At 34.8% G+C, this 18,063-nt stretch overlaps 1 pseudogene; it reads right to left on the bottom strand.

Annotated features, from left to right (window-relative positions):
- Nucleotides 1-1,089: 1,089 nt before the first annotated feature.
- Nucleotides 1,090-1,527, bottom strand: LOC104599772 (ubiquitin-conjugating enzyme E2 28 pseudogene; annotated as a pseudogene).
- Between the last annotated feature and the right edge of the window lie 16,536 nt (nucleotides 1,528-18,063).

Raw genomic sequence — 18,063 nt, 5'->3', positions numbered from 1 at the left:
ATATTACCGCTCTACTTTGGGGCTAAAGACAGTTAGCCCCGGAATTTTTGCTTGTGACAATGACTCGCTGCTTTTAGATTCCAACACTTCTGTCACTACCGTGTAAACAATAAAGGTAAAATTACTAAGCATGTTAAAGCATGGCATCTCTTGTTATATTTTAGTTTTTTCTGAAATTTTAATGTTTCCGTTTTACTCTTTTCTCTTTATTTTTCTCTAATACTTTATTGTATTTTCAGTATTTTTCTTTTTTATATGTTTTTTATTTCTTATTTTTCTTCATTTTTGTTGTATTTCCTATGTATTTTACAATTTCCTGTTCTTCTTTTATTTTTCATTTTTATTGTATTTTATCATTTTTTACAAATTGGTTTCATAAGATGATATAAGAGCAGTTACGGGGTTTTAAAAACTTTTAAATGCACACACGTGATAGTCGTATGAAAATCTTTGGAGGGCACGGAGGCGAGTCAGAATCCGCTCGTTCACAAAGAATGTCTCAGAATGACCTCACAGCCTGTCCTAACCGCACATCAGAACATCTCGGATATTTGTATTTAGAGAAAATTCTAGATTATTACCTTTACTTTGGCTCGAGAGATCATTTGATCCCCGAGCTTTAAAATGTAACAATCCAATACTCAAATTTTCACAATGTAATAATGTAGTGCCTACCGTTAACCACAAATTAAGTAGCATATCAAAATACACAAATGTCCTTCGGATGTTATCTAATTTTCTTCATCAACTATCCGTTCAAATCAGAACCAAGTGTCAAACTTTTTATCCCTTTTAATTTTTCCATCTAAAATCAAATCTTGGCCTCCACCATCAAATTTTGTATCTCCTCTTAGCAGTTTCTTCACCTTTGTCTCATCTTTAATACTACTTGAGTTAGCCTGAAGAGTCCTCTTCATCGATTGATCTCTTTGGACGATCATCACTCCCTTCTTAATATGTCAACAAACGGATTCTTTTTTAGATCCTGCAACATAGAATGATTACCAAATTCCAAGAATACAAAGTTGATTCGCATAAGGTTTTGTTTACTTATTTAATAGTGAGATAGACCACCATAATTTGAAGCTCCTATCCCATGGCATATTTCTGTGTCCAAGAACGGGCAGTTGCCTCATACTTTGCTCTACTACTCTCGTACATGTGGGCAATCTCAGGAACCATGGGATCGTCTGAGTTTGAATCAGTTAGCAGAGTGCAAATTGACAACAACATTGTGGAAATTGTGAGGGCAAGATTCCATTGCTCTTTCAGAATGTCAATACAAATTCTCTCATTATTGTTGATGTTAGGATGGAAAACTTTGGTGCAGAAAGAAACCTTTGGCGGCTTGAACGAGTAATCTGGTGGAAAATGAATGGTTACTAGAAACACACCACAGCAAAGGGATTGTCCAATGATTGTTGTTTGCTAGTGGAACATGTCTTCTGCCACAAGACCAGCACTGCAAGCGATGGGAGGATCTTTCCGCAGATCCTTCAGCCCCTTTTGAATATGTTTTGAAGCCATTGATGATTATAAAATCTCCAAAGAAAGAAACAAGGTTAACACTAAGTGGAGACAATTTTAGCGTACACTAGGGCTCTTCCCCTTTTTCTGTTTATCAGTCCTTTGTTCTTCTCATGAGGGTTTATAGGGAGAGAACAAGTGCATTGCACATTTGCACTGCTAGGGTTTTCATGGAGAGATCAAGTGGAGTATCCGATAGTTTTCCAGAACTTAGATTAAGAGCTGCTCCAGGAATCCACCTTGATCTCATAAGGGAGGGAGTAGAAATCTATGCAAGTATGGACATTTGTTTGGAATTTACACGGTTTTCTTTTTCTTCTCCACTTTTTCATTTGAATGTTCTAGATGCACAAAACTTACCTCTTTTTCATCTTTTTGAAGAAGAAGATGATGAACAGTATTTTATTTTCAAGGGGTAATTTTGACATTTTCAAAAGTCTTAAGTAGCACATGATATCATGTGATACACATAACTGATGGTTGGTTAACGGTAGGTACTAAATTGTCACGTTTCAAAAGTTTGGGTACTAGATTGTCGCATTTTAAAGTTTGGGGACCAAATTGTTACTCGAGGCAAAGTACAGGGTACTAATCTAGAATTTTCCCTTGTATTTATTAATCATAGCAGATATTCTCAATTCATAGTGGGATGTGGGTGTGAGGTTGGTGTGAGGCGTGCTCAATGAGAACAGATCCCAATTCCACAGAGGCCTAAAACTTCAAAATGGGTTTTATTACAAATAAATCTATAATTCTAAGGGGCAATATCCAAAACAAGAGTTCATCTTATCTGAATTTGAAGGTCTCAAGAGAGTTCACATTAGTGCCCCACACGGAGGCGCCCCACAATGTCCACAATATATCTTGACCTTGTATTGGGAACATCTCCCGATGACAAGTATGGGAGATGTGAAACATCAATAGGAAATGTTCCCAATACAAGGTCAAGATGTACGGTGGGGCACTGTGGGGCGCTGATGTGAAGGAACAGATTTGCTCCTCACACATGGGCGCCTTACAGGCATATCCACCGTGCATTGGGAACATCTCCCATGAATAATAACTTATAAGTATAGGAAATGTTCTCAATGCATGATAGGATGTGCGTATGAGACACCCTGTGTGAGGAGCAAATTCGGTCTCCTGATGTGAACTAGTCTCGAAAATAGGCTTCCAACAAGGAAGTAGTATTGGAATGTGCATATTCAATTTTGCTCTTTTGCAATTAAAGTAAAAAAAAAAAAGAGAGTTTTACCAATCAGGAAGTCCATACAGAGAATATACAACCTTGTGATATGATATGTCATATGTGTTTTCTAAGGAGTCCCACTCCATGGAAGATTGGAGCTTCTTCTTGGTGAAATAACGTTACCAAATAAAAGAATTATGGTGAGATATGTTTTATTTCTTTTGATGATAAAATAAATATCACTAACCATCAAAAATTATATAAAAGGTTCAAACCCATAAAAAGACCATTCCATATCTACTACCCACAAATTGCACAAATTGTTCCCATATCCCAACCCACAAAACACTAATACCGTGTATTGGGATCATTTCCCCATGAAAGACAAGAAAGATATTTCCAATACGCAGCTATAATGTCTAGTGGGTAGAGATTTGGGAAAAACTCACGAGTAGAAGATTCAAGCCCTGAAAAGGCATAACACTTATTTATTTAACTTTTTCAGCTATGGCATTTAAGGTACAAAGTATCAAAAACGTCAAGTGTATCGCAAAGGCAATTCTAAGAGATGTATCGGGATATGCCTTAAATACATACACGTATTGGAGAAAAATTAAGATACGCATATATATGCATTGAAACACTATAAACGTTTCAATAAATCATAAATAATACTAAGTATAAGGCTTTAATGAAGTGTAAATACATTAAATTAATATATTTTAATGGTTTAATGAAGAAACCCATTGTAGTCAATTATAATTTCATGAAAAAACCATATGCTTAGCTATAATTTATAAATTATAATTCTTAATTTTTAAGGGATGGGAAAACCCAATAATCCTATCCAACCACAAAACATGCATTGGCACAACTTCTAAGTGAAAATATAATTAATAATTATTTCTTACTTAAATAATTACTATTTATTTTAATTTTCAAAAATTGCAAAAAGAAAAATAAATAAATATTGTAAAATATATTCAAAAAATAATTATTGGAGAAGAAATTTCAATTGCTTTATGGATATGGTTGATCATCCATAAATCTATAATATATTAAATCCTTGTAATTAGATCATAAAATATAATTAATTATTAATTGTTTTTTAATTCTAAAAATATAAAAAAATCAAAAAAAATATTGAAGAAGAAATTTCAATTGCTCTATGGATTTGATATATAATCCATAGATCTAAAACACATTAAATCTTTATAGGCAGATAAAAAAAATACATTTTCATTTTTTTTGTTATTTTATATTTTTCTAAAATCTTCGTCATAAAATTTCCATAGATCTACTCATAATACAAAAAATGTGATTTTGAATATAAAAATGTAGATCAACATAGATTTAAACATTTTCAAGCATTCAAGTAAAAAATTACAAGATATTATGAAAAATCGAAAAAACTTACCTATTTTTCAATGTTTTTGAAAACTTGAAAAAAACTTCCAAAATATTGATTATTCACACTTATTTTTTGCGTTTTTTTTTCATATCCAGCATTATGAATGAGTTTTGGAGTTTTAGAATCATTTGGAGTGAAAGAAGTCTTATTTTTGGCAAAAGAAACTTCCTCCCCGCCTCCATTTTTTTTGTTTTTTGTCTGTATCTTTTTTTCATAGCGTATTGACCGATACACCCCTGATATGGCTCCATATGGATCCAACATGGTGGGAAAATATGATATCACAAAGTTTTTCACTGTATCTCATATCAAACATTAAAAGATATGATACAATACGCCCTGTATTGGATGTATTGTATCGAAATTTGAAACATTGATGGCATGGACTGCCATGAAATAAGGAAGCAGTATATAAGCAAAGTGAACAAAATTAAAGGAATTCTTAGCACCATTAACCATTTCGACCGATGTACTCAAGACCCAACGAATAGACCCTTTTCATTGATGATGTTTTAGTCTAAAGATAGAAACCATTTACAATGGGCACACTATTTTTCATAAAACTAAGATAACTAAACCTCATCATCTCTCACATTACACAATTCAAAATTAACCCAAGCAAAAATGTCCCCCTAAACTCTAAACTATAGTTTACATTACCAGTTGTGTATGCATGGCTTTACAAGAAATAAAAAGCCCATATAATTGATGAATTCTTAGTTTAATAAAGTATTTATAAACCATTACTCCTAAAATTGATTTAGCTAAACCTCATCTATACAAGCTACGGGTATACATGGCTTAACAAGAAAAAACTCATGTCATTTCCACCCCTTTGGTTGAACCTTGTCCACAAGGTTAGCATCTAGAAACTTTTCTTCAGGCTGCATTTGGAAATGATGCAAATAAGTGTGAATGCAAATATGTAGAATGTAAAGCGGTTCACATAAATTGCAAAATTGAGTTATTTTTCGCTGACAAATTTGCTTTCTTACCAAATAGACTTTTAGTTGTAATGGATGCAAACATGAATTCCAATAAAGCATATGCTTTTTTTTTTATAAAAATCCCACTTGAATGCAAATTTACTTCTTTTTTATTGATGTACTTTTACATCTTATTATCAATATAAATATGCACTGGTCTGTCATTTGTCAATGCATAAATGTAATGTTTCCAAACACAAGCAAAAGTGAACCAGAGTGCAAATTTACCATGAACCAGGATTTACGCTCCATTTGCATCATTTCCAAACGCAGCCTCAATTAATTCACCTAAATCATTCCTTGGTGGCATATGTTGTGTCAATACCTTGCCATTGGATTATCATTTTGTTATTGGTAACATTCCCTCTTTCACCATCCTCCAGCCCAATGCAGCCTTTGGATATGGATGCAAAGCCCCATGTTCACTAAGAAGAGGGAGTTTCAAATTTGACATTATCTCTTCTCCTCATTTCTACTTCGATTTAGAGACCCCATTTTCAATAAGAGTGAGGTTTGAATTTGGCTAAAAGACTTTAATATCGGATATGAAGAGGAGATAACAGGATAATCTTTTTTTGTAGAAAAAATAATAGGATAATTGAGATAGATCTGATGAGTGGCTTATCATTCCCTCAAGTTATATGTGGTTGTTTGATGTTTAACATGGACTGCATAGAAATGTGAAGTGTGCATGAGAGAGTGATTTGGTGAGGCCATCAGCAAGCTAACCATCAGAGCCAATGAACCAAACTGCAAATACTCCCTTTTTGAACATAATTGCATATAAAGTGTACACCAATTTCATTATGTTTAGAATGAGAGTGTAGAACGGGGTTTGCCACAAGAAAGGTGGCACTCATGTTGTCACACACCAGTGCAGGAGGTCCATAAAGAGACAAAACCAAGTTTACTAGTTTGGAAGGAGTACAAATGCAAATATGTACAATATAAATACAAGCAAAATAATACAAAGTACAAGGTTTTGCACTCCACATATTTGCATTTGTACTCCTTCCAAATTGAGCCTAAGCAATTGTTGAATCCATAGAAACTCTGAAGTAGCACAAGCTCGTGCCCAATATTCGCTCTCACTACTAGAGCGAGAAACAATCATTTACTTGTAAGATGACCAAGAGATTAAGGTGGTGTTTGGCATCGATACCGTTTTATGAGAAAGCGGCATCACATCAGAAAAAGCGGTGCTTCAGAAAATGACCTTTTGTTTGGTACCGTTTTTCCAAAAAAATGTTGCTCCAGACTATGCTTTGAAAATCGGGAAAGTGTGGTCTAAAGAAACACCAAATTCAATGTTTTCTCAAGAAACAACTCATTGTTGCCAGTGGTGCAATGATGTGGCATCATCTTGGATGTTGGATAATATAGACTAGTGCTGAAAACGGTTCTACAACACTGGTACCAAACAAAAACAGTCTTGACCTATTTTTGTTTCAAATTCTAGTTTATTTTGTTTGATTGCAGTACAAATGAAGTAAATTAAGACACAAAGCAAAATAAAGTAAAATCCAAAGCAAAATTAAACAATAATTTGCATTTTTTACATTTGCACTCCCATGCATTTGTACTAGTGCAAATAAAATTGCATTGCAACCAAACACAGCCTTAACTACAAATTTTGAACTTAGAGACACAATTATAGAAGACACATGCTTGGAGCTGGACTCCGTAATCAAAATATCACTGACGTATATAAGAACAAAGAGAGAAATTGCTATGAGACTTCTTGAAGAAAAGAGAGTGATCCGACTTGGTGATCAAAGTGAAAACCACATATTTGTAGGAAATCAACCAGCCTATTATACCATGTTTGTGGCGCTTGTTTAAGACTATAGAGGGAACAATTTAGAAAGCAAACATGGTCAAGATATAAGGATTCCTTACATCCTAGTAACGGATGCATGTAAACAGTTTCATGTAAGTCCCTATGCAGGAATGTACTCTGCACATCAATTTGGTGTTTAGGCCAACCACTAGAAATAGCAATTAAGCAACAGTCTTAATAGTAATAGGCTTTACAATAGGACTAAACATTTGACGATAGCCCATGCCTTGTTTTTGGGAGAAACCTTTGGTAACTACCCCTATCTCTTCTAGCCCCTTCAACTGGTTATAAATCATTTCTTCTAACGCCGTTTCCGGCTGTCTTTGCCATATCTGGGTAACATAGTGTGGGCTATGGAATACACATTTTTTTTCTCTTGGGATACCATCCTTGCTGATTTTGAAAAACTAAACTTATATTCTTTTTGTAATCACTGGAAGGAGTGGATTGATGTATATATTGTACATGAAGTTGAATGCTTATAATAGTATACTTTATCTATTTAAAAAAAAATGCTTATAATAGTACCTTTTTGTGTCAGGTCCAGGGATATAGTATGTGTTTGGTTCCGTTTATGTTTATTGAATAAACGTTTGTACTTTATACGTTATTTGCTGGTAAAACTGAGAAATGCAATAATTACAACAGTTTATGATAACTAGGCTCCACATGAGCGTAACAGTGAAAAAACGCCTGGCCGTTTGTGGAAGTTTAAAAAAATAACTTCCACAAACGGCTGGCATGCACAAAAACCAAAGTTGACTTTTTTAATTTTCGATGCATACAGAAGAGCAAGAGAGAGAAAATGCTGAAGTGGCACCTATGTGGCACTGTCAATAAATGTTTACTGAATAAACTTAAATAGAACCAAACACCCTTATAATAGTAACAAAGTTGAAATTATGTATATATAATATAGACTAGCTATAGGCTGTTTTTTGTACTTTCTTCAACTCTATTTGTTTAGATGAGTTCTTTTCACACTATAATAATAAAATCTAAAGCTCTGTTACTGTACAGAGGACAGCTATAGAGGAAGATGTAAGAGATATATAATGCCTTTCCATGTCATAAGAAGCCTGTTATCAGAAGTCTTGCAAGAAACTTTATCATATTTATATCATGAATCAATTAATAAAATCAACAAATAGATAATCACTCAAAAGTAAGCAAAACTTCGTCAAATAGACTAAAGAACACTGTAACATTAGCATAAAATCCCTACTATTAACCCAAATGTCTGAAATTTCTTAGTTGAAGATCATTCAGACCTTCAACTTCAAAAGGTCAATCAACTTTTTCTGGAGACTTCAAGGTAATCTCATGATATTGTTTTTAATTCCCAACATGTGGAAAGTTGGTCCATGATTCTGAATTACCTTTCGGATATGCTCAAACCAATATCATGAATCAATTAATAAAATCAACAAATAGATAATCACTCAAAAGTAAGCAAAACTTTGTCAAATAGACTAAAGAACATTGAATAACATTAGCATAAAATCCCTACTATTAACCCAAATGTCTGAAATTTCTTAGTTGAAGATCACTCAGACCTTCAACTTCAAAAGGTCAATCAACTTTTTCTGGAGACTTCAAGGTAATCTCATGATATTGTTTTTAATTCCCAACATGTGGAAAGTTGGTCCATGATTCTGAATTACCTTTCGGATATGCTCAAACCAAAGATTCCACATAAGAAACAATAGTTTTTCTCGATATTTAGTTAATTAGGTTAAACAAAAAGCAACATAGGATACCAAACCAAACAAAAATGCTTTGGGAAAGTCATTTTAGAGGGAGTATTCAGTGGACTTTTACTTTCTATTGGTCCATGCTTTGTTAAGAATATGCCTAAAGCTGAAGTTAATGCTTTATTGCTTGGCCTAACGATTGCAAAATCATTATAGATATATCTATATAGATATAGATATATGTATCTATGACCATGATGAGAAACAAGAGGAGCTGGTCCCCAAACATCAATAAAAATCAATTCTAGGAAGCAAAAAAGACATACTAATAGTAGAAAAGGGAAGTTTATGACTTTTTCCCAAATGACATAAAGTGCAAAATAACATATGGTTATTCAAACTAACAAGAATTTTATTCATGGAGACCATTATATGGACCAAGTTTGGACTAGGGTGACCAAAATGTTGGTGCCATGTATTAATAGTATTGTGCTCCCCTATTTGGCATTTGTAGTTGATAAAGACCATTGTTATTCGGCCCTTCAAAAGTACTTTTTTCATTTGCTAATCCATTACAATAAAAAAAGGGTAATAAACTCAAAAAACACATCATTGTTAGTAGAAAATTGAGCAATCGGTAGAAGATTCTTAATAATCTTAGGAACATGCAATATAACTTTGAGAGCAAAGGATCTAAGGCCCTGTTTGGTTTATGGAAATAGGGGTTTGGAATCAGAATCAAAATGGGTTATTCTGATTCTAACTATTTGGTCGAGCGGAATCAAAATTCCATTCCCATTCCTGCTAGAATGGCATTCCCCCATATGAAGGAATGGTCATTCATTGCCCATCCCTTGTGAATGAAATCCCATTCCTTCTTATTCCAATTCCCATTCTCATTCCTTGACCATTATGATTCTGATTCCAAATGATTTCGATTCCAATTCTGACTGTAAACCAAATGGACCCTAAATGGAGTGTGTAGAATAGATGCACCAATATTTTTTATTTGCAAACATGCACCCTTTGCAACCCGAATCTAATTCATACCGGTATACTTAAGAGTGAAGTTTTAGATTAGCAAGGTCTGAAGTAAGATGTTTCATTACTCCTGAGTTTGGATACCGATTTCCATCATCGACAGAGGATGTAATGCTGGTTGAGTTGTCTAATTTTTCACCATCTCAACCGTGGTATCTAGAATAACAGTCTATGGCAATGTGATTTCATTTCATACAAATTTGGCATGGACAAGATTATTTGACTACTTATCGTTGCCATCAAACTGAGTTTCAGAACTATCTCTATAATGGCGTACAACATGCAATTCAATAGAAACTTGTCTTGCTTCCTCCATTGATTATAATCTAGATTAGATGATGACCTACCTTCGTTCTCAATGGTTTAAGGGGGTGAGGGAATTGATCCATCTACACAACCAATGACTTCTAGATTGATGAGTGTAGGGAGAACTTGTGATCCCTAGAGCAGATGGTACTAATAGCGGCTCAGCTTGACCGTGACTAGTTGACTGAAGTTCATGGAGGATGTAGTTATGAATATTAGCACAAGAATAGATATTAAAGCTTGTGTGGAGTTTGTTGTTGAATAGGACGATCGAGTGTTGGAGGTATTACCAGCTATGGATTTCTACTCTGATTACCATAAAAGACTTTAGTATTATATATGAAGAGGAGAATGAACACACATTTGATTTGCCACTGTTGTTGTTAAGGATGGGTCGAGGGCAACAAGGTAAATTTGCTTCCTTAGCCAATGCTGATTTGTCCAACCTAAGAGCAAGAGATCATACGTCAAAGGCCCCGAGTATTATCCCAAGGGTGGAGACTCCGACAATCAAGTTAGTCAAGTGTGTAAGAGGGGTTGGACGAGGTCTAAGGTGAGGGCTCAAACAAGGTCGCTCGAGAGCAAGAGAGCTAAAGAACATGAATGAGCAAGGTGCTTTACCTGGAGAGGACACCCCTATTTATACTTGACCTTGCCTTGGGAGTAGTTGGAGGTAGTTGGTAGTGGGCGGCCAGGATTGCATCTGGCCGATGCCATGTGGCGCATCCTAGGCTTTGCCACATGCGCCTACATAAGCCATTGTTGGTGTGTAAATACACATTTTGTTCTAAATGTGAACAAAGAAAATATAAAGACCAAGTAGAAGTAGATAAATAACAAGAGAATCAAGATAGATTTGGTGGTGTGGCTTATCATTGGCAATAACCCCCTTCTCATATAAGTATGTATATCTATCTTACCCTAATATTCCAATCTAAGGTTAAGATGCGATATACATGTCATATTTAACTATTTAACATTTGAACCGTTTGACTAAGACGGTCATATTGCTAACCCAAAAACTAGTAGCCAAAACAGTTTCATTTCCGGGTCAATTCTTAAAACCTTGCTACAAAGTCGTAATGACCCTCATGGGTTCTAAATGTGTATTTGGAAAGCTCTATTTATTGACCCTAATTTGACAATTACCCATATTTAAATATAATTTTGAAAATATTTTAGACTCATGTAGCTCATTTACCAATTGGTTAATAATAGGTATGGGGAATTTATCTTGCATAATAGGTATGGGGAGTTAGTGCTGAAAATGGGAATATACTAGGCTATATGACACCCGAATGTAGTTCCTTAACAACTTTTTCAAATTTTAGTTTTTGAAAACAAAGGTACCCATATGATCTAATTGTTAGGGCTATACCTCAGCCAGTCGAACTTGTTACGTGGACATTGCCATGTCCCAAGCACAACCGACATCTTTGAGCCACATTAACGAATTAACACGCCACATACCGGGGTTAGCGGATAATCCTACAAGTGAGAACCTTAAGGCTGTGTTTGTTTTGAAGGAAAAAGTAGGGAAAGGAAAGGAAAGGTAGGGAAACCCATACAAGGTTTGTAAAGGTTTCCCTACCTTTCCCTATTTTTTCCTTTAAACCAAACATAGCCTAAATGAAGCACAATCTCTCATGAATAAGCACCCCCGCTGGGGAGAGCGAAGTCTCCCAAAGAACTTGGCAGCAAGTCTTTTCCCTTGAACCCTGCAGGGAATGTGTTTGAGTGCACCACGACACTCTTTCCCCCCAAGGTTTGATCTATCCAAGCTCTCTAATTATCATTCTCATTTCAACACTCTTGCATTCATACACCTCTCCTTGGCTCAGACTAGCTTGACTTGATTGATCTCATCACTCATTACTGACTTAAGCATCGAAGCACCTTCCTCGGGGACCACATACTCAGGCCTCTGACAATTGCTTTGATTGCAGATTTGCTCGGTGCACCACTTTGTCCTTCCATCTCAGCTTGTCCAAGTTGGTAGGATCATCTGCTGCATGTCTGCCTTGGCTCTAGCTCGGATCGAACAACATCACTAATGTTGATGGGCATGATGCACTTATTATCTTATGGTCTACTTGGTGAAAATCCCTTTTGGGTTGTTGAAGACATTTTCAAGTTTATCCAACACCCTAGTATTTACATACATATGCACATGCATGCATATATATATATATATATATATATATATATATATATATATATATATATGTGCATGGATCGAATCAAATCGAATGTAGGTATATCCAAATTTGATTTATTTATATTTGAACTTGAAGATCCGATTGGACATATTTATATTGTATTCAAGTTGAATTTGAATTGCAAAATATTGAATAATATAAATAAGTTAAACTAAAAATGATCAAAATATTATATATTATTATTAAAATGAACTAGAAATGGCTATGATAGTGTATTTAATGAAGATAATGAATTGAAAATTACTTGCATGAAACTTGGTCCTTAGTAAAAACGTAATGCTCAAACCAACTTTATTAATACACAATAAAAATTTTAAGTATATATATATATATATATATATATATATATTTATTTATATATTTACGCCTATGTTTGGTGATTAAGTGGTTTAAGAAATAAGCATTTATTGCACAAGTGCTAATTCTAAATACTTATTTTAAAAACCACATAATGTTATTTGGTAATCTATTTGCCAAATCACTTATTGGGTTTTTTAAGCACTTATTATGATGGGGATGTTTGGTGAGCTACTTTATTTTCCCCACAAGTGCTTATTTTAGCATAAATGATCATTTTAGCCCTTATTTCACCCACACATATAAATAATGGTTTTTACATATTATATTATACATTTCAAGGAAACTTGTCATATCACCACATCATGACACATGAGAATCCACGTGGGCACACACGCTGAGTACCACGTGGACCCACAAGTGTCATTAATAAAAAAATAATGAACAATAACAATAAAATAACAATAGTAATAATAATAACAACAACAACAAAACAACAAATATTGAAGAGTTCCATTTAATCACAAAAGTAGAAAAACATCACAAATATGCAATGAAAATTTAAAAAAAAAAATGATAACACTTATGCAATTATTCCTCAATTCGGACTATAGGAAATGTTATCACAAATCAAGAAAAAATGATAACATTTAACCAATTATTTATATTAAAAATCAAGAAAAAATTCAATAACCGCATATTTCAGCATATTATTAGCATAATCTTCAACAAAAAAGCCCAAAAAAGTCTTACTTATTCATAAGAATCATCACACAAGCAATGCACAAAAAATACTCATAATATTTCGGATTTTATCTATGAAAAAAAAAATCGATTTCAGCACTATATTCGTCCAAAAAAATGAAAATACACTAGCAACGATGGAGGGTGTTCATTTGGGCTAACTTACCTTCGATCACTGGCGCCTGGACAGTGGTTTCTTGCCATTAAACACCTTCCAAAACAGATATGGGAACAAAAAAACAAAAGGAAATTTCTAGGTGTTAAAAACTTTCCAAAAACCAGTTCAAATCAAGAGTAAAGAGGATAAAATGGTTAAAAACATCAAACCGACCTGATCATCGGCCGGTTTCTTGGCCTTATCGGTGGTCGTTGGTCTCCAACAATACTGGTGTGCCACCCCTTTGTCTTCTTCTATTTGAATGGAAGGAAGGTTTTCTCCTCATAGGGGTATAATGGAAAATAAATGAAATATTTAGGGATTGCATCGTCCCATAATGGTCAAATAAAAAAAGCCACTGCCAAGTGACTTTTTTAACTGTTTTTTTAGAATAAGCACTTATTCTTGACTCTTTATTACTAAACAAGAATAAGTGCTTATTTAGCACTTAATGTGTAGTCCCAACATGTTGGCTGTTTGGAAAAAATAGCTTGGGCTGTTTTGGGAGTCTCTACACATGACACCTTAGTTAATTCAGGTCCTCATTTGTCTTTCCAACTAAAAAATATTGAGTGTAAATACTATTTTACCCACACTAATTATGAAATATCATTCACAATACTTTTTTTAAGTGCTTATTCTAAGTGAAATCAAACAAGGCCTAATTCAAATTGAACCAATCTTAAACGATGAATCCATATTTGATCCACTTATAAACAGATTGAACTTGGATCACCCTTAATGGGATCAAATTCAAATAATCGGATATTGTTTGTGTATTTAGGGCAACTTTTCAATTCATTAGTGTTTGAGCTTGATTGACCAATTAGAGCCTGGTCTAGGATTGAGTCAAACATGAATGTGTCAATTTTCAATTCGGGTTGGACCAAGTTGGACAAATCGTGTTTGACCTCAGGCTTAGGCCTTATGCCCAATTCTTAGGATTGGACAATGGTTCTAAGTTAATCTGATGTCAAATGAATGTAATGGAAGAATAGGAGAGGGAAGAAATGGAGAAACACTCAGGTGTTTGAGATGAGAGCCATTTTGGTGGTTGGATAACAACCACCCACTAGCTCTCCTTACTCCTTAGTCCCTACTTTTACCAAATATTTTTTTCCAACATTTCATGTCTCGAAATCCATTAAAGCTGAAGAATAGCAACAGGATAGCCCTCCCAAATGAGTATTTTTGGAGTTTTATACATAGGGTGAGGTGAAGACAAGGTAGTTGATTCATTCTCAACATGGTTTTCAAAATCGGACTGACCGGATGGTCGGATTGAAAAAACCGAGAACTGGTCAGGTGGCCATTTCTATTTTACCCCAGAACTGTTAATTTGGTCAATAAACCATCAATCTGGGCAATTGAACCGTCCAAACCGTTTTAATCATTCAGCAATTTTGACCATTTTTAATTTTTTTAATTTTTTATCAAAATAACGGGCCATTTGTTCAGTTCGAACGATCAGACCATTCAGCCCAAAAACCAGACCCTTGACTGATTTGTTATCCAAACCTCGATTCTCATTGCTTCTTTACCAAGAAAAGGATCTACTATACATATGAGACCACATATATAATGCGACAATACTTGTTGCAGACTAAATAGAAGTGCACAACAAGTGCTACAGATCTCGACCCTATCATTGCATGCATACGTCTTGGTGCTCAAAAAGTGTTAATTTTCATCTTCTAAAGCATTTATTATATAGGACAAAGAATGCCAAAATCAAAATGTGAAAGGGAGAGTTTCACTAAGGGACACCTTAAATTTATTTTATTTTAAATGTTTGTTTTCGCAAATTTCTTCAGCTTAGCCTCCCAAATGGGGCCAAATTCTCCTAAGTTAAAGGGCCCGTTTGGGAGGGCTTTGGTTGAGCCACTTTGAAGAAGTTATCGAAAAAAATAATCATTGAAAAGTTGGTTTCTCAGCTCCTGTAACTTTATTTTCGTCTTTCAGGGGTTTTCACCAAATACAATTTCATAACTTTCCATCTAGGGCCCATCTTGCAACGTTAGATGCTGCTGCGTTAAAGTTAGGGGTGAATCATGGGCCAGACTGGGTAGAGCTTTCCACCTATGATAAAGGATTATATCTTAAGCACGGACATGGGTCTACATGAGCTTAATTCTAGGCCTATATTTTTAACATAAATAGATAAATAGATATTTTATGTACAGCATACATATAACTAAATATATGGGCTGGGTGGGGCCTGAATACAAAACCTAAGCCCAACTTAGGTGGTAACATTTTCAAGCAGAGGCCGGAGAGGGTCATTATCCTCCTAGTACTAAATATTAATTATGGAAATAAAACATTTTACTTCCATAAAGCATAATTTTGTTGGGATCAATCCAAACCCTTGCATACTCTCTCCCGCATTTGATTTTTACTCCCTACTTCACACCCAACCCCATTAATGACAATAGCTAAGAAAGTGACAAGGAAAACCAATCAAGTTGACTTAAGGAAATCAAAACTTCAAGCTACACTAAACTATCAACCAAGATCCTAAGTAAATGTAGCTACAAGATACATATGCATATCAAAGAGGGCTCAATTCATCGCATTGCAGTATGAAGAAAATGAAGAAGATGGATGAATTAAAATTATTATAATTCTATTTGGTGGTACACTTTAACCGATTCCTCTTCTAAGTTTTGGAATTAAATTTTGCTTCAAAGTAGACAGTTCTTTAAGAGGGTGTTGACTAATGTGAATGCTTGATGGCATTATATAATGTCAATGCTTGTAAGTAATCTGTCCAAATATAAGAAAACTTTGAACCCCCCTCCCCCCCCCCCCAAAAAAAAGATGGTGAATACTGTCTCATTATATAAAATTGTAGTTGCCTAAAAATGGTTTGTTTGGTTCGCAGTTAGAATTGAAATCGGAATTGGAATCGAAATCCTTTGGAATGGTCCATTCCCATAATCTGTTTAGTTCAGATAGGAATGGAAATGGGAATTAAAATCAGTAGGAGTGGGATTTCATTCCCAAGGGAGGGGCAGGGAATGGCCATTCCCTCAAATGGGAGAATGCCATTCTAACAGGAATGAGAATGAGATTTCGATTCCGCCCAACCAAACAGTTGAAATCAAAATAGTCCATTCCGATTCCGATTCCAGACCCCTATTTGAACCAAACGGGAGCTTAATTTCTAAAATCCAATCAAAGAGTGTTGATAAAAAAAATTCCATTTGAATAATGAATAAAGCAATTAAAGAATTATTAGAAGAGACCTATGCATATGCAATGCATGGTCTAGTATTAAGAGGTGCTAGAGTGGTTATATTTAATTTTCTAATAAAAAGTAATCTGAATTAGTTGTAGGCAAGGTTTTTAAAACCGAATTGGACAACAAATCAGTTGGGGTCCGGTTTTTGGGTCAAATGGTTTGACCATCGAACTGAACGGACAACCTGCTCTCACAAAAAATAAATAAAAATGATCAAAATTGTTAGATAGTTCGAACGGTTCAACCATCCGGATCAACAGTTTACTGACCAAATCAACGATTTTTAACGAAATAACAATTATGGGATAAAACGGAACTGGTCACCTAACCGGTTCCCGGTTTTTCCGGTCGGGTCCGGTTTTGAAAACCATTATTGTAGGTAAATTTTAACGGACTGACTTATGATACTAGAAAAACATATACTGAAAAAAAAAATTATATCCAATCTAACTTATACCATAAAAGTAGTAAATAATAACCAATAAGCAAGCGTACGTCCAAACCCAATTAATATGCCCAGCTCTCCATGTTATCAGATTCCTAAAGCCGGTGCTTCAAGTTCATCTGTAAGCTTCCAATCCCTCCGAGATATCAACTATTTTATCTGGAGATTGATTAAAAATTACATTCTTTTTAAACACAATCTTTTCTCAAACCGACAAGATCAGGAATGTGGCCTTTGCAATGGGAGCTTGAAATCTATTAGGCACCTGTTCTTTGATTGTCCATTTGCTCAAACTCTTCTATTTGTGGCCCCATGGAATATTAACATGATAACATCCAATCTATATTTCAGGATTCTTGGCTTAACTGTCTAAATTACTTGCTAAATTCTTTGCCTGACAGAAATCTGGCTCAGGAAGTGATTAGTTGGTATGCAATTGGGATGAATTATATTTGGTTTGTTATGAAAAAAAAAATGTTTAAGGCTGCGTTTGTTTGGGGTGGAAATGCAAATTTACACCGATGGAAAAATGTAAACCGGTTCGGTGATACATGTAAATTGGAACCGGTTGAAATAAAATATTTACTCCGATTGTGTTTGGTTGTCGATGTGTGAAATTTGATGAAATTTTTGTTGGTGTTTGGAATACACATCGGTGTAAATTTTACATGGATATCTCTTGCGTTAATTTGGACTGCAGTATCTTATTTCCAATGGTTCATAGGACATTTGAATTTGGACTACAATATTTCATAGCCCCTACCCACGTGGGATAAGCAGACCACAGGTGCATCCCTCCAACATTTTCACCATGGTGCTCATAAGAGAACTGGTTTGAGGGGAGCTTTGAACACGCCATAGCAGAGGCCAAAAATTTAGATGCTATTGCATCCAACAGAAAGCTTAGCTCTGCTCATCTTGCAGCCACAATACAGTTCCAACAAGAGCTTCTAAACTGGATTT

Source organism: Nelumbo nucifera, chromosome 7, assembly GCF_055504915.1.
Source record: "Nelumbo nucifera cultivar China Antique chromosome 7, China Antique-T2T, whole genome shotgun sequence".
NCBI classification, from domain to species: domain Eukaryota; kingdom Viridiplantae; phylum Streptophyta; class Magnoliopsida; order Proteales; family Nelumbonaceae; genus Nelumbo; species Nelumbo nucifera.
Note: the sequence above shows the minus strand (reverse complement) of the source record. Positions and strands in the feature narration are given on the sequence as shown.